Source organism: Pseudophryne corroboree, chromosome 9 (assembly GCF_028390025.1).
Source record: "Pseudophryne corroboree isolate aPseCor3 chromosome 9, aPseCor3.hap2, whole genome shotgun sequence".
Taxonomy (NCBI): domain Eukaryota; kingdom Metazoa; phylum Chordata; class Amphibia; order Anura; family Myobatrachidae; genus Pseudophryne; species Pseudophryne corroboree.
The window spans coordinates 205,502,943-205,519,018 of NC_086452.1; the positions used below are offsets into that span (position 1 = coordinate 205,502,943).

General features: G+C 51.2%; 1 long non-coding RNA gene across 1 annotated transcript in view; it reads right to left on the minus strand.

Annotated features, from left to right (window-relative positions):
• Window positions 1-9,847, minus strand: part of LOC134956888 (uncharacterized) — a 67,200-nt gene extending 57,353 nt beyond the window's left edge. The window contains exons 1-2 of the long non-coding RNA XR_010186264.1: window positions 9,591-9,847; window positions 5,540-5,751 (exon numbers count right to left, since the gene is read on the minus strand). This is a non-coding gene — a long non-coding RNA (uncharacterized LOC134956888). The remainder of the gene's footprint in view (window positions 1-5,539; window positions 5,752-9,590) is intronic.
• Window positions 9,848-16,076: the final 6,229 nt, after the last annotated feature.

The window sequence follows — 16,076 nt, forward strand, 5'->3', positions numbered from 1 at the left end:
AAAAATTCAGGAATTTTAAATTCAATATGGGTCTGACCGAACCGTCCGGTTTCGGTACCACAAACATTGTGTAATAGTATCCTCTTCCTTGTTGAAGGAGGGGAACCTTTACCACCACCTGCTGGAGATATAACTTGTGAGTTGCCGCTAACACTACTTCCCTTTCTATGGGGGAAGCTGACAGGGCCGATTTGAGGTAACGGTGAGGGGGCATCACTTCGAATTCCAGCTTGTATCCCTGAGACACAATCTGTATAGCCCAGGGACCCACCTGTGAGCGAACCCACTGGTGGCTGAAATTTCGGAGACGCGCCCCCACCGCTCCTGGCTCCTGTGGAGCCCCAGCGTCATGCAGTGGATTTAGTGGAATCCGGGGAGGACTTCTGTTCCTGGGAACTAGCTGTGTTGTGCAGCTTCTTTCCTCTACCCCTGCCTCTGGCCAGAAAGGACGCACCTCTGACCTTCTTGCTTCTCTGTGATCGAGAGGACTGCATTTGGTAATACGGTGCTTTCTTAGGCTGTGAGGGAATATATGGCAAAAAGTTTGACTTCCCAGCTGTAGCTGTGGAAACTAGGTCCGAGAGACCGTCCCCAAACAATTCCTCACCCTTGTAAGGTAACACCTCCATGTGCTTTTTGGAGTCGGCATCACCTGTCCATTGCCGAGTCCACAGGAACTTCTGGCAGAAATTGACATTGCATTTATTCTAGAGCCCAGTAGGCAAATGTCCCTCTGGGCATCCCTCATATATAGGACAGCGTCTTTTATATGACCCAGGGTCAGTAAAATGGTATCCTTGTCTAAGGATTATCTGTCCATGCTGCTACAGCACTACACATCCAGGCCGACGCAATAGCCGGCCTCAGTATAGTACCTGAGTGTGCATAAACAGACTTCAGGATACTTTCCTGCTTCCTATCTGCAGGATCCTTTAGGGTGGCCGTATCCTGTGACGGCAGGGCCACCTTTTTAGATAAGTGTGTCAGAGCTTTATCTACCCTAGGGGAGGATTCCCAGCGCATCCTGTCCGTTGGCGGGAAAGGGTACGCCATAAGTAACCTTTTGGAAATCAGCACTTTCTTATCGGGGGAATCCCATGCTTTTTCACATAATTCATTTAACTCATGTGAAGGGGGAAAAGTCACCTCTTGCTTTTTCTCCCCATATATATACACCCTTTTGTCAGGGACAGGGTTTTCCTCCGATATGTGCAATACATCCTTCATTGCTATAATCATGTATCGGATGGCTTTAGTCATTTTAGGCTGCAACTTTGCCTCATCGTCATCGACACTGGAGTCAGAATCCGTGTCGACATCTGTGTCAACCAACTTGGATAGTGGGCGCTTTTGAGACCCTGACGGCCTCTGAGCTGCAGAATCAGACACGGGGTGAGACCCTGACTGATTATCCAACCTTTTATGCAAGGAGCTTACGTTATCATTTAATTCCTTCCACATATCCATCCAATCAGGTGTCGGCGCCGTCGGCGGCGACACCACAGTCACTTGCACTTGTTCTGCCTCCACGTAACCGTCCTCGTCAAACATGTCGACACAAACATACCGACACACCGCACACACACAGGGAATGCTCTAATTGAGGACAGGACCCCACAAGGCCTTTTGGGGAGACAGAGAGAGAGTATGCCAGCACACACCCCAGCGCTATATAACCCAGGGATTACACAGTAACTTAGTGTTTACCCAGTAGCTGCTGTTTATGATAATTTGCGCCTAAATTTATGTGCCCCCCCTCTCTTTTTACCCTTTTTCTACCTTGATACTGCAAGGGAGAGCCTGGGGAGCTTCCTCTCAGCGGAGCTGTGAAGAGAAAATGGCGCTGGTTAGTGCTGAGGAAGAAGGCCCCGCCCCCTCAGCGGCGGGCTTCAGTCCTGAGTCTGTGTAATAAAATGGCGGGGGCTCGTACATATATACAGTGCCCAGCTGTATATATGTGTCTTTTTGCCAAGAGGTATCCTAATTGCTGCCCAGGGCGCCCCCCCCTGCGCCCTGCACCCTACAGTGACCGGAGTGTGTGGGTAGTGTGGGCACAATGGCGCACAGCTGCAGTGCTGTGCGCTACCTCATGTGAAGACAGGAGTCTTCTGCCGCCGATTTCGATGTCTTCTTGCTTCTGTCGGCTTCCGACTTCTGGCTCTGCGAGGGGGACGGCGGCGAGGCTCCGGGAACGGACGACAAGGCCAGGTCCTGTGTTCGATCCCTCTGGAGCTAATGGAGTCCAGTAGCCTAAGAAGCGCAACCTAGCCGCAGTTAGTAGGTTTGCTTCTCTCCCCTCAGTCCCACGTAGCAGAGAGTCTGTTGCCAGCAGAAGCTCTCTGAAAATAAAAAAACCTAACTAAAATACTTTCTTATTAGCAAGCTCAGGAGAGCTCACTAAAAGCACCCAGCTCTGGCCGGGCACAGATTCTAACTGAGGTCTGGAGGAGGGGCATAGAGGGAGGAGCCAGTGCACACCAGGTAGTACTAAATCTTTCTTTAGAGTGCCCAGTCTCCTGCGGAGCCCGTCTATTCCCCATGGTCCTTACGGAGTCCCCAGCATCCACTAGGACGTTAGAGAAAAGTATGTTTCCTTTAAAAGGGATCACCTCCAAGGTCTTTTTAGAGTCCAGATCTACAGACTAGGACCGTAACCAGAGGATCCGGTGAGCCAGAATAGACGTAGTATAAAAGCTTTGGTCACCAGGATACCTGCATCAGATGCGGCCTTCTGAATATAATGAGGCTGTAATAATGTATGAAGGACACTGTTTTGCATTATCAGGAAAATTAGATGGTAGTTCCGTTTCAAATTCCTGAACCCAGGCCTCAATAGCTTTAGCTACCCAAGAGGCCGCAATAGTAGGTCTGTGCACAGCTCCAGCAAGAGTGTAAATAGACTTCAAGCAACTCTCCACACGCTTATCCATCGGTTCTTTTAGAGAGGTGACGGTAGTGATAGGCAGAGCAGAGGACACCACCAGACACGCGGCTTGTGGGTCCACCGGCGGTGGTGTTTCCCAATGTTTCCTTAACTTTGCAGCAAGGGGATAACGAGCTAGCATCTTTTTAGACAGGAAGAATTTATTTCCTGGATACTCCCAGGATTCCTGACGTATGTCAACTAAGTGGTCAGGGTGGGGCAAAACTAATTTATTAACTTTCTGACGCTTGAACTTATCTGGTTTCTTAGAGGGAGCTAGAGGTTCTTCATCATCATCAATTTGAAGAATCAGCCTGATAGCCTCCAAGAGGTCAGGAACATCCACTTGTGTCATAGATTCCCCATCATAAGCATCTGCATCAGTGTCTGAGGAGTCAGTATATGAGCCATCTTCATCAGATGAAGTATCTGAAACATGTGGATTGTGAGGAAGTAATAGCCTGCTTAGATGACCCCTTAGTCTTAGGTAGGCGAGGGTTAGGATTTTGCTTAGCCAAAGACTGATTTAATTGCTGTAACTGAGAGGACACAGTTTCTGCCCAAGACAGATTAACTGCAGGGACAATATGTGGCTGTAATGGCACAGGAGGTCCCGTAGGGGGTGCAAGTCTAGTTACCAGCGTAGTCAGTAAAGTAGAAAATGTAGAACACGGCGGGTCATGATTCGCCCCTATTGCTGTAGACTGACTGAGGGGTATAAAACCCCCAGTACCTGAACCAACAGCTGCAATATTCTCCTCAGAGACATCCATGGTAGTAGCACTGCATGTTGCAGGATCAGCCATAGAATTATCACCCTGTTTAGCTGACATTATATGAAAGCATAACCGTAGGGCAAAATAGTACAATATAAGCAGACAAAGTACCTGGCAGAAATCCCACTGTATAGTGTGACTGCAAGCAGAGCACACACAGAGGATTTAAGAGGTATATGGTGACTGTAATACACAGAGAAAACTACCAAAAAAGTATATCCTGTGAAACACTATATTATATGATAACCCTGACAAACTTAACCCCCTTCAGGGTACAGAATATAGGGATAGCAGTATATGTGAGATACACGGAATGGAAATCACACAGCAGCTACTGACACACACACAGTCACATGTACAATGCAGAAATTATAACAAACAATAAAACTGAACTGGACTAGCAATACTAAGTAACTGCACTACAAAGTAAGCTATATATGTATATACTGTAGATATAACAATGCACAGTAAAGACTGGATGTATATCCCAGGGTACATGTACTAAATAGCTCTGAATGTATGCACATGTTCTTAACTAACACAATCTAAAAGATATGTAGAATAGTTAGGTGTCCTGTAAATGCTCAGCGCTGATGATGCAGGCGGCTTTACAAAGGAGACATTGACCAGCAGTCCCAAAGTCAGCTCAGCATGTGTGTAATGGCACCCAAACGCTGACAGGGAGTGAGGGAGACAGAGAGATGCAGCTCCAGGGCGGGAACATTAGCAGTAAATGGCGCCTGGGGCTGGGGGAGGGGCTACAGGTCAGAGCCTTATCCCCTTGCTGGACTTCACCACTGGGTACTGCGGGCCTTAGCAAAACGAATTATGAGGTAATCCGACCTGTGCCCTTTGCTCTGGTGGTCTAGTGGGGTCCCTGTACTGCCACAGTGTCCACGCCAGCGCACTCGATCCATCTCCTAAAGACTGCGCCGGATCGCGATTTCCATCGGGTCTTGCCTGGGGGACCCTCTTACCTCCTCCCTTGATGCAGCCACGCAACCCCGGAGAGCAGCGGCAAGTGTGTATGCCCTACTTGAATATACATATACACACACACATACATATACAGTGGTCGAAGTGGACATTTTGAAGTGGGGGTATGGAAAAGTGAAGGTTGCAATTATGCGCGCGCCTCCGGAAGAGGGGGTGTGGCCACTCAAATGGGGGCGTGTCCTTCAGTGTATTAGGACCCCTTATACTATCTAGAAATTCTTATACTATCTAGAAATTCACATTACAGCACACGGAATGAGCCGAAATTCACACTACAGCACATGGTATGAGCCAAAATTCACACTACAGCACATGGTATGATCCGAAATTCATATTTTACCACACAGTATGAGCCTAAATTCACATTACAGCACACCGTATGAGCCGAAATTCACATTACAGCACACAGTATGAGCCGAAATTCACATTACAGCACACGGTATGAGCCGAAATTCACATTACAGCACACGGTATGAGCCGAAATTCACATTACAGCACACGGTATGAGCCGAAATTCACGTTACAGAACACGCTATGACCCAAAATTTCAGATTTTACCACACTGTATGAGCCGAAATTCACATTATAGCACACGGTATGACCCGAAATTCACATTACAGCATACGGTATGAGCCAAAATTCTGATTTTACCACATGGTATGAGCCGAAATTCACATTATAGCACATGGTATGAGCCGAAATTCACATTATAGCAAACGGTATGACCCACAAATCAGGGACAGGGAGAGAGAGTGACAGCAAGGACTGAGAGAGTGACAGCAGGGACTGAGAGAGTGACAGCAGGGACTGAGAGCGTGACAGCAGGGACATAGGGTAACATTACCTGATATGTGCAGCGGAGGTGCGGAAGGGACTGTGGTTGTCGGTGGCGGATGAGCCCATGGTCTGCGGGGGATGCGGCGGTACTAAGCTGTCCTTCTTCGCTGAGGCGTTGATGTCCCTCTGACCACCGCCAGTTGTGGTCTGCGGTGGTCAGCTTTCAATGGCGGTGCAGCGTGCAGAAGTGAGCGCTGGTCAGCGGTGGGAGGCGGGCAGCTGTGATATAAATATATCATTTTTTTACATTTATTTTATTTATTTTTCCCTGTCCCTGCGTCCAAGTGATCTGGGGGTGAGCTGGAGTCCAAGTGATCTTGCCCAGATCACTTGGACTGCAGCTTACCCCCAGATCACTTGGACTGCAGCTCACCCCCAGATCACTTGGACTGCAGCTCGCCCCCAGATCACAAGGGGGGGAGCTGCAGTCCAAGTGATCTGGGGGTGAGCTGCCCAGACACTTGCCACCAAGCACAACTCCCCCCACCCCTCGCCTTAGTGGTCCTGGTTCCTCAGTCCCGGAGGAAGCAGATGCTGCCGGAGATGCTGAGGGCACGGAAATAGAGGTAACAGCGCTGCCTGTTGTCTCCGGAGCTGCCGCTGCTGTAGGCAACTCCAACATCGGGAGGCGCGGGGCGGCAGGGAGGGAGGGGATAGGGAGACGTGGGGTGGGAGGGAGGGGATAGGAAGACGCGGGGCGGCAGGGAGGGAGGGGATAGGGAGACGTGGGGTGGGAGGGAGGGGATAGGGAGACGCGAGGTGGAAGGGAGGGGATAGGGAGATGCGGGGTGGGAGGGAGGAGATAGGGAGGCGCGGGGCGGCAGGGAGGGAGGGGATAGCGAGACGCGGGGCGGCAGGGAGGGGATAGTGAGACGCGGGGTGCGAGGGAGGGGATAGGGAGACGCGGGGCGGCAGGGAGGGAGGGGATAGGGAGGCGCGGGGCGGCAGGGAGGGAGGGGATAGGGAGGCGCGGGGCGGCGGGGAGGGAGGGGATAGCGAGACGCGGGGCGGCAGTGAGGGGATAGTGAGACGCGGGGTGGGAGGGAGGGGATAGGGAGACGCGGGGCGGCAGGGAGGCGCGGGGCGGCAGAAAGGGAGGGGATAGGGAGGCGCGGAGCGGCGGGGAGGGAGGGGATAGGGAGGCGCAGGGCGGCGGGGAGGGAGGGGATAGCGAGACGCGGGGCGGCAGTGAGGGGATAGTGAGACGCGGGGTGGGAGGGAGGGGATAGGGAGACGCGGGGCGGCAGGGAGGGAGGGGATAGGGAGGCGCGGGGCGGCAGGGAGGGAGGGGATAGGGAGGCGCAGGGCGGCGGGGAGGGAGGGGATAGCGAGACGCGGGGCGGCAGTGAGGGGATAGTGAGACGCGGGGTGGGAGGGAGAGGATAGGGAGACGCGGGGCGGCGGGGAGGGAGGGGATAGCGAGACGCGGGGCGGCAGTGAGGGGATAGTGAGACGCGGGGTGGGAGGGAGGGGATAGGGAGACGCGGGGCGGCAGGGAGGGAGGGGATAGGGATGCGCGGGGAGGGAGGGGATAGGGAGGCGCGGGGCGGCGGGGAGGGAGGGGATAGTGAGACGCGGGGTGGGAGGGAGAGGATAGGGAGACGCGGGGCGGCAGGGAGGGAGGGGATAGCGAGACGCGGGGCGGCAGTGAGGGGATAGTGAACGCGGGGTGGGAGGGAGAGGATAGGGAGACGCGGGCGGCAGGGAGGGAGGGGATAGGGAGGCGCGGGGCGGCGGGGAGGGAGGGGATAGCGAGACGCGGGGCGGCAGTGAGGGGATAGTGAGACGCGGGGTGGGAGGGAGAGGATAGGGAGACGTGGGGCGGCAGGAAGGGAGGGGATAGGGAGGCGCGGGGCGGCAGGGAGGGAGGGGATAGGGAGACTTCTCTTGCCTTTCAGATGCTCCAATTAAATATATTTTCCAAAAAAAAAAAATATTTTGATAAGTAAGCCCAGACCAGGGCCGGCCGCGGCGAGGGTCTAGCCTGCCACAGCCGTCAGTCACCTCACCTACGCCAGTGTGTTGATTTCCCTGCTCCATGTCTCTAACAGAAATAGACGGAGCTGCGCGTATGAGAGAGCAGGTCAGGAGACGGGCGCCGCACAAGCGCACGGCATGTTCGTGCTGACGGCGCCTAGGATGCGTGTTAGGCTGTCAGTGTGGGCGGCGCCCGTCTCCTGACCTGCTCTCTCATACGCGCAGCTCCGTCTATTTCTGTTAGAGACATCATGGAGCAGGGAAATCAATACACTGGCGCCGGTGAGGTGACTGACGGCTGTGGCAGGCTAAACCCTCGCCGCGGCCGCCCCTGGTCTGGGCTTACTTATCAAAATATTTTTTTTTTTTGTAAAATATATTTAATTGGAGCATGCCGCCCTCCAGTGGCCAGCGCCCATAGGCAGCTGCCTAAAGCTGCCTAATGGTAGCGCCGGCCCTGGTTGGAGCTTAGGATCAAGATCCAACTCTACACCCCTATGTTATCCCTGTGGAACCCCAGTGTACCCCGCTGCAGAAACAAAAATTCTACTTCCCCTATTTTCATTGAAGACATTTAAAATTATTTTCTGATTCAATTATTTCTGTGGTTGAAAAACAACATTTCAAACATATCAGTTTGTATGTAGTCTAGCTTTAGTTGGGCACATGCCTAATTTTTACAGTATTTTTTTTTTTTTTCAATGCAGCAGGGAAAGTGCAGCTCTTATAAAACTGAAAACTTATGGGGGGAACTTTTTCAATGCCTGGAGAGAGACAAAGTGCCAACCAATCACACTTCTGTCATTTTTTAAAACACAGCCTGTAAAATGACGTTACTTGTTGGTTAGTAATTTTTCACTGGAGGACTGGTGGGCAATGTCGGAATGGGTCACTAAGGGGCAACCAGGAAAATGCAGTGGTTGGGGCCCATTGAAGTGGTGTGAAGGATAAGGTGCTTCTGGCAGTGAAGGGTGTGTAATGACAGCAGCTGAGGAGGGACCAGGCTAGAGCCAGAGTACATACATATCAACTGTCCTAATTTTCGCGGGACAGTCCCATTTTCTTGCGACTGTCCCACCCACGGGCCGCAGTGTCCCGCAGTTGGGGGCGGGGGGCAGTTGGGAGGCTCCTGTCACTCAGTACTCTGCTTAGCAGAGTAGCAGTGAATAAACTATTTACTGGAGACAGAGGGAAAATGCCAGCAGCTCACAGAGTGCTGGGCATGCCCCTTCTGTGACTCCCCTTGTTCATAGATGGGCGCAGCTTTGCCGCACAGATGTCCCGCATCCCCATCAGAAATGTTGGGAGGTGTGAGAGTAAGTATAGGAAGAGAGGCAGGAGAGGACACAGTGGGTGACTGCAGTATTTAGGATTATAGGTTTTTCCTTTTACTCCCACCCTTGCTGATTACTCTTGTACACCCACCCCTCCTACAAACAATAATATACATTTATCACATACATTTTCCTGCCCACAAATAATATGCACTTACACCCCACCCACACATAACAATAGCATACACTTACACCCCACTCCCCACAAATGACAACAATATACACTCACACCCCCTACCCACTAATCACAATAGTATAAACTTACACCGCCCTGCCTATTAAACATAATGTACACTAGTAACATACTCTCCAACTGTACCTTTTTAATAGGTACAGTACCTTTTTTTTATGGTCTGTACCGATTTTTGCCTCTCCAAACTATCATTGAAAGTATAGGAAAAGGGGCGTAGCCACGCCCCCCTTTACCCGCGGTCACGCCCCTTTTTCGGATTTGTACCGATTTTTCTGTGTAAGATGTTGGAGGGTATGTAGTAATATACTCACACCCCCTGACCACAAATCACAAGAGTACCCACTTACACCCCCTGCCCACTAATCACAAGAGTATACCTTAGCACCTCCCTGTCTACACATGACAATAGTATACCCTTACATCACCCCCTGCTCATGCATGATAGTATTCTTACATCCCCCCACACACATGGTAATAGTATACATTATATCCCCCCTTCCACAAATGAAATTAAAAAACACTTACATCCCTTTTTTCCCTTCCCAGACACTTACTTATTTTTGAAGGTCTTTCAGACTCCAGAGTTGCAGAGCTCTGGAGATAAGGTGAAGAGATAAGAAGGAGGGGCAGGGACTCAGGGTGGAGCAGGAAGAGGAGGCTTTGTCAGTACTCAGTATCTGTGAAGTGAGTAGTAATATAGCTGGTGCCCCGGCAATATGCATTAAGGTACTGCCAGCACAATCAGTCAGTACTGCAGCCAGTCCCGTCCCCTCCACCGAGGAGATCAGCTAGGTCACTCACTTGTATAATAGCCGGTGCTTCAGCTGAGCTGCATGATGTAAGGCACCAGAATGGAAAGCACCCCCTCTTGTCACTGGTCAACCTGTCTGCATCCAGAAATGGTCAGAGCTGCAGTTATTTTTCCTGCTGCCTCTGTCACACTGTGGGCAGGATTCAAATGTTCCTCGCTCCCTCCCACCCCCTATCGCGCCCACCGGCGGAATTCTAATGTTACTGCAGACGGGCATGACAACTTTATTTCAGCTCGCTACCTCCGGAGGTAGCGAGCTGAAATGCGTGTAAAGAGACCCGTTTGGGTGCCCAAATGGGTCTCTTTACGATTGCGCCCATTACTACTACTAGTTGGGTTTAGGCACTTGACGCACCTACATAAGACTGTAATGAGCGCAATCAGCGCGAAAACGGGGCACATTTTAATATTGCCCCACTATCTCCCGTCACTTTAGGCGGGAGATAGAAGGTGCGATATGATTTGAATCCGCCCCTGTGTATGTAAAAGACAGTGCTTCTGCTAAACATAGCACTGCAACGGCACTGCTGTTGATGTCTGATAGGCAGTGGGGTCGAGAGGGGGGTATAAATTATCTGGGCCCAGGTCTGATAAGGGGGCCCAGTGGTGGTCGCAGCACCCCCCTTCCCCCCTCCCCCCCCCTTAACTGGAACAGCTGCAGCTTTTTTTCTCTGCTCAGTATACACTGCTGTGTGCTGAGCTGCCATGTGACCAGTGAAGTGCTTAAAATACAATTTTATCTGTATTTTTTATAAGGGTGCATGGCCATGCCTCCTGTGATTAGGCCATCCCCCTGAAAAGTACCTAGGCCCAGTTAGGCTCTCTACTGCCCTGGCATGCCATGCTCCTGTGAGTTGGTGCTTCTCACGTGCTAGACAGGCCCCCAAAGAGGTGTGACCATGTCCCCAGCATGCTGTGCTCACAACCCCTCCAGGGGGGGCGCGGGGCTACAGGAAGTTGTTGTATTAGGGCCCAGGTTTTCTCTTGGCAGCCCTGCTGATAGGGACCAGCTCAAGCCTGCATAGGCCACACCCATGATAGTGGATGGAGCTCCAAAGTAGTAGGGCCCACAGGGGATTAACCTGGCAGCCATGTCCAAATCTGCTGGTAGGCAGCAACGCAGATCAAGGGCAGGTGAATGCGGCATACACTCCACTGGGTGTACACTGCCCTAGCCGGCAGCGCCCCATCTACTGGATCTGACATGGCGCCAAAGGCACGAGCCCCGCTGGCCCTGCCCTTTTTATGTCTCTGGATGCAACTACGTACATTAACCAGTTCCTGAGGCACATGAATCCCTCCAAAACAGAATCTAGGACATTTGGAAGGGAAGGGGTTTTCAGCGAGACGTGAAAGTACTCTTATAAGATTATCACTAACTCTTGTGCTCTTTGGTGTCTGTGTTCTCATTTATTGTAACACCATGCTTAGGCTTTAGACAAGCATAAAACAAGATACTGTATATACAGTATATTACATATACATATTTCTGCAGCAGGGTACATTGTGTTCCACAGGGAAACATCAGGGTGTAGAGTGGATCTTGATCCAGAGGCACCAACAGGCTAAAGCTTTAGGCTGTCCCAGGATGCAATAGGGTCTCCTCTATAAACCCCGCCTCCAGGCACTGGAGCACAGTTTCGAGTTGGTGCCTGCAGCAGCAAGTCACTTAAGAAGACTTCTAAGAAGACTTCATGGGCTGTAGTGCTGATATGTCAGTGTGACACACTATGCTGCGGCTCCATCTCCTCCCAAGCGGCACTGCATAGTCCCGCAGCCTGTTCCCGGATTTAGGCACGCGGTCGCAGACGCTTTCCTGGTTCACGTGGCTGCTACGTGGAGGAGGTAAGAGGGTCCCCCAGGCAGGACCCACCATTAAATCGCGTTCCTGTCATGATCTAGGCAGACAGAGCGCGACACTGGCGTGGACACTGTCACCGAGCAGGGACCCCACTAGACCGCCAGGTCGGGTGTACTAACGCCATTTTAATAAGACTCTGTAGTACCAGGCAGTGAGGACCAGCATAGGGGAGCCGACGCTTGACCTGTAGCCCCTCCCCCGGCCCAGGGCGCCATCTACTGCAGATTTTCCCACCCTGGAGCTGCCTCACAGTTTCCCTCACTACCTGACTGAGATGCTGGCATAGCTGCGGCTGGTCTCTGGGACTGCAGGGCAAAGTGTCCCTTGCACAGTCGCCTGTAGACAGCGCTGTGACTTTACAAACACTTGAGTATTCTACATGTCTTTATTAGTGATGTGCACCGGAAATTTTTCGGGTTTTGTGTTTTGGTTGTGGGTTCGGTTCCGCGGCCGGGTTTTGGATTTGGACGCGTTTTGGCAAAACCTCACCGAAAATTTTTTGTCGGATTCGGGTGTGTTTTGGATTCGGGTGTTTTTTTCAAAAAACCCTCAAAAACAGCTTAAATCATAGAATTTGGGGGTCATTTTGATCCCAAAGTATTACTATCCTCAATAACCATAATTTCCACTCATTTTCAGTCTATTCGGAACACCTCACACCTCACATTATTATTTTTTGTCCTAAAATTTGCACCGAGGTAGCTGTGTGACTAAGCTAAGCGACCCAAGTGGCCGACACAAACAGTGGCCGACACAAACACCTGGCCCATCTAGGAGTGGCACTGCAGTGTCAGACAGGATGGCACTTGAAAAAAATACTCCCCAAACAGCACATGACGCAAAGAAAAAAAGAGGCGCACCAAGGTCGCTGTGTGACTAAGCTAAGCGACACAAGTGGCCGACACAAACACCTGGCCCATCTAGGAGTGGCACTGCAGTGTCACGCAGGATGGCCCTTCAAAAAAATACTCCCCAAACAGCACATGACGCAAAGAAAAAAAGAGGTGCAATGAGGCAGCTGTGTGACTAAGCTCAGCGACCCAAGTGGCCGACACAAACACCTGGCCCATCTAGGAGTGGCACTGCAGTGTCACGCAGCATGGCTCTTCAAAAAAATACTCCCCAAACAGCACATGACGCAAAGAAAAAAAGAGGCGTAATGAGGTAGCTGTGTGACTAAGATAAGCGACCCAAGTGGCCGACACAAACACCTGGCCCATCTAGGAGTGGCACTGCAGTGTCACGCAGGATGGCCCTTCAAAAAAATACTCCCCAAACAGCACATGACGCAAAGAAAAAAAGAGGCGTAATGAGGTAGCTGTGTGACTAAGCTAAGCGACCCAAGTGGCCGACACAAACACCTGGCCCATCTAGGAGTGGTACTGCAGTGTCAGACAGGATGGCACTTGAAAAAAATACTCCCCAAACAGCACATGACGCAAAGAAAAAAAGAGGCGCACCAAGGTCGCTGTGTGACTAAGCTAAGCGACACAAGTGGCCGACACAAACACCTGGCCCATCTAGGAGTGGCACTGCAGTGTCACGCAGGATGGCCCTTCAAAAAAATACTCCCCAAACAGCACATGACGCAAAGAAAAAAAGAGGTGCAATGAGGCAGCTGTGTGACTAAGCTCAGCGACCCAAGTGGCCGACACAAACACCTGGCCCATCTAGGAGTGGCACTGCAGTGTCACGCAGGATGGCCCTTCAAAAAAATACTCCCCAAACAGCACATGACGCAAAGAAAAAAAGAGGCGTAATGAGGTAGCTGTGTGACTAAGATAAGCGACCCAAGTGGCCGACACAAACACCTGGCCCATCTAGGAGTGGCACTGCAGTGTCACGCAGGATGGCCCTTCAAAAAAATACTCCCCAAACAGCACATGACGCAAAGAAAAAAAGAGGCGCAATGAGGTAGCTGTGTGACTAAGATAAGCGACCCAAGTGGCCGACACAAACACCTGGCCCATCTAGGAGTGGCACTGCAGTGTCAGACAGGATGGCACTTGAAAAAAATACTCCCCAAACAGCACATGACGCAAAGAAAAAAATGGGCGCAATGAGGTAGCTGTGTGACTAAGATAAGCGACCCAAGTGGCCGACACAAACACCTGGCCCATCTAGGAGTGGCACTGCAGTGTCACGCAGGATGGCCCTTTTAAAAAATACTCCCCAAACAGCACATGACGCAAAGAAAAAAAGAGGCGCAATGAGGTAGCTGTGTGACTAAGATAAGCGACCCAAGTGGCCGACACAAACACCTGGCCCATCTAGGAGTGGCACTGCAGTGTCACGCAGAATGGCCCTTCAAAAAAATACTCCCCAAACAGCACATGACGCAAAGAAAAAAAGAGGCGCAATGAGGTAGCTGTGTGACTAAGATAAGCGACCCAAGTGGCCGACACAAACACCTGGCCCATCTAGGAGTGGCACTGCAGTGTCACGCAGGATGGCCCTTCAAAAAAATACTCCCCAAACAGCACATGACGCAAAGAAAAATGAAAGAAAAAAGAGGTGCAAGATGGAATTGTCCTTGGGCCCTCCCACCCACCCTTATGTTGTATAAACAGGACATGCACACTTTAACGAACCCATCATTTCAGCGACAGGGTCTGCCACACGACTGTGACTGAAATGACTGGTTGGTTTGGGCCCCCACCAAAAAAGAAGCAATCAATCTCTCCTTGCACAAACTGGCTCTACAGAGGCAAGATGTCCACCTCATCATCATCGTCCGATTCATCACCCCTTTCACTGTGTACATCCCCCTCCTCACAGATTATTAATTCGTCCCCACTGGAATCCACCATCTCAGGTCCCCGTGTACTTTCTGGAGGCAATTGCTGCTGGTGAATGTCTCCACGGAGGAATTGATTATAATTCATTTTAATGAACATCATCTTCTCCACATTTTCTGGAAGTAACCTCGTACGCCGATTGCTGACAAGGTGAGCGGCGGCACTAAACACTCTTTCGGAGTACACACTGGAGGGAGGGCAACTTAGGTAGAATAAAGCCAGTTTCTGCAAGGGCCTCCAAATTGCCTCTTTTTCCTGCCAGTATAAGTACGGACTGTCTGAGGTGCCTACTTGGATGCGGTCACTCATATAATCCTCCACCATTCTTTCAATGGTGACAGAATCATATGCAGTGACAGTAGACGACATGTCAGTAATCGTTGGCAGGTCCTTCAGTCCGGACCAGATGTCAGCACTCGCTCCAGACTGCCCTGCATCACCGCCAGCGGGTGGGCTCGGAATTCGTAGCCTTTTCCTCGCACCCCCAGTTGCGGGAGAATGTGAAGGAGGAGATGTTGACGGGTCACGTTCCGCTTGACTTGACAATTTTCTCACCAGCAGGTCTTTGAACCTCTGCAGACTTGTGTCTGCCGGAAAGAGAGATACAACGTAGGTTTTAAATCTAGGATCGAGCACGGTGGCCAAAATGTAGTGCTCTGATTTCAACAGATTGACCACCCGTGAATCCTGGTTAAGCGAATGAAGGGCTCCATCCACAAGTCCCACATGCCTAGCGGAATCGCTCTGTTTTAGCTCCTCCTTCAATGCCTCCAGCTTCTTCTGCAAAAGCCTGATGAGGGGAATGACCTGACTCAGGCTGGCAGTGTCTGAACTGACTTCACGTGTGGCAAGTTCAAAAGGTTGCAGAACCTTGCACAACGTTGAAATCATTCTCCACTGCGCTTGAGACAGGTGCATTCCACCTCCTTTGCCTATATCGTGGCCAGATGTATAGGCTTGAATGGCCTTTTGCTGCTCCTCTATCCTCTGAAGCATATAGAGGGTTGAATTCCACCTCGTTACCACCTCTTGCTTCAGATGATGGCAGGGCAGGTTCAGGTGTTTTTGGTGGTGCTCCAGTCTTCTGTACGCGGTGCCTGTATGCCGAAAGTGGCCCGCAATTCTTCTGGCCACCGACAGCATCTCTTGCACGCCCCTGTCATTTTTTAAATAATTCTGCACCACCAAATTCAAGGTATGTGCAAAACATGGGACGTGCTGAATTTTTGCCCAGATGTAATGCACGCACAATATTGCTGGCGTTGTCCGATGCCACAAATCCCCAGGAGAGTCCAATTGGGGTAAGCCATTCTACGATGATCTTCCTTAGTTGCCGTAAGAGGTTTTCAGCTGTGTGCGTATTCTGGAAAGCGGTGATACAAAGCGTAGCCTGCCTAGGAACTAGTTGGCGTTTGCGAGATGCTGCTACTGGTGCTGCCGCTGCTGTTCTTGCAGCGGGAGGCAATACATCAACCCAGTGGGCTGTCACAGTCATATAGTCCTGAGTCTGCCCTGCTCCACTTGTCCACATGTCCGTGGTTAAGTGGACAGTGGGTACAACTGCATTTTT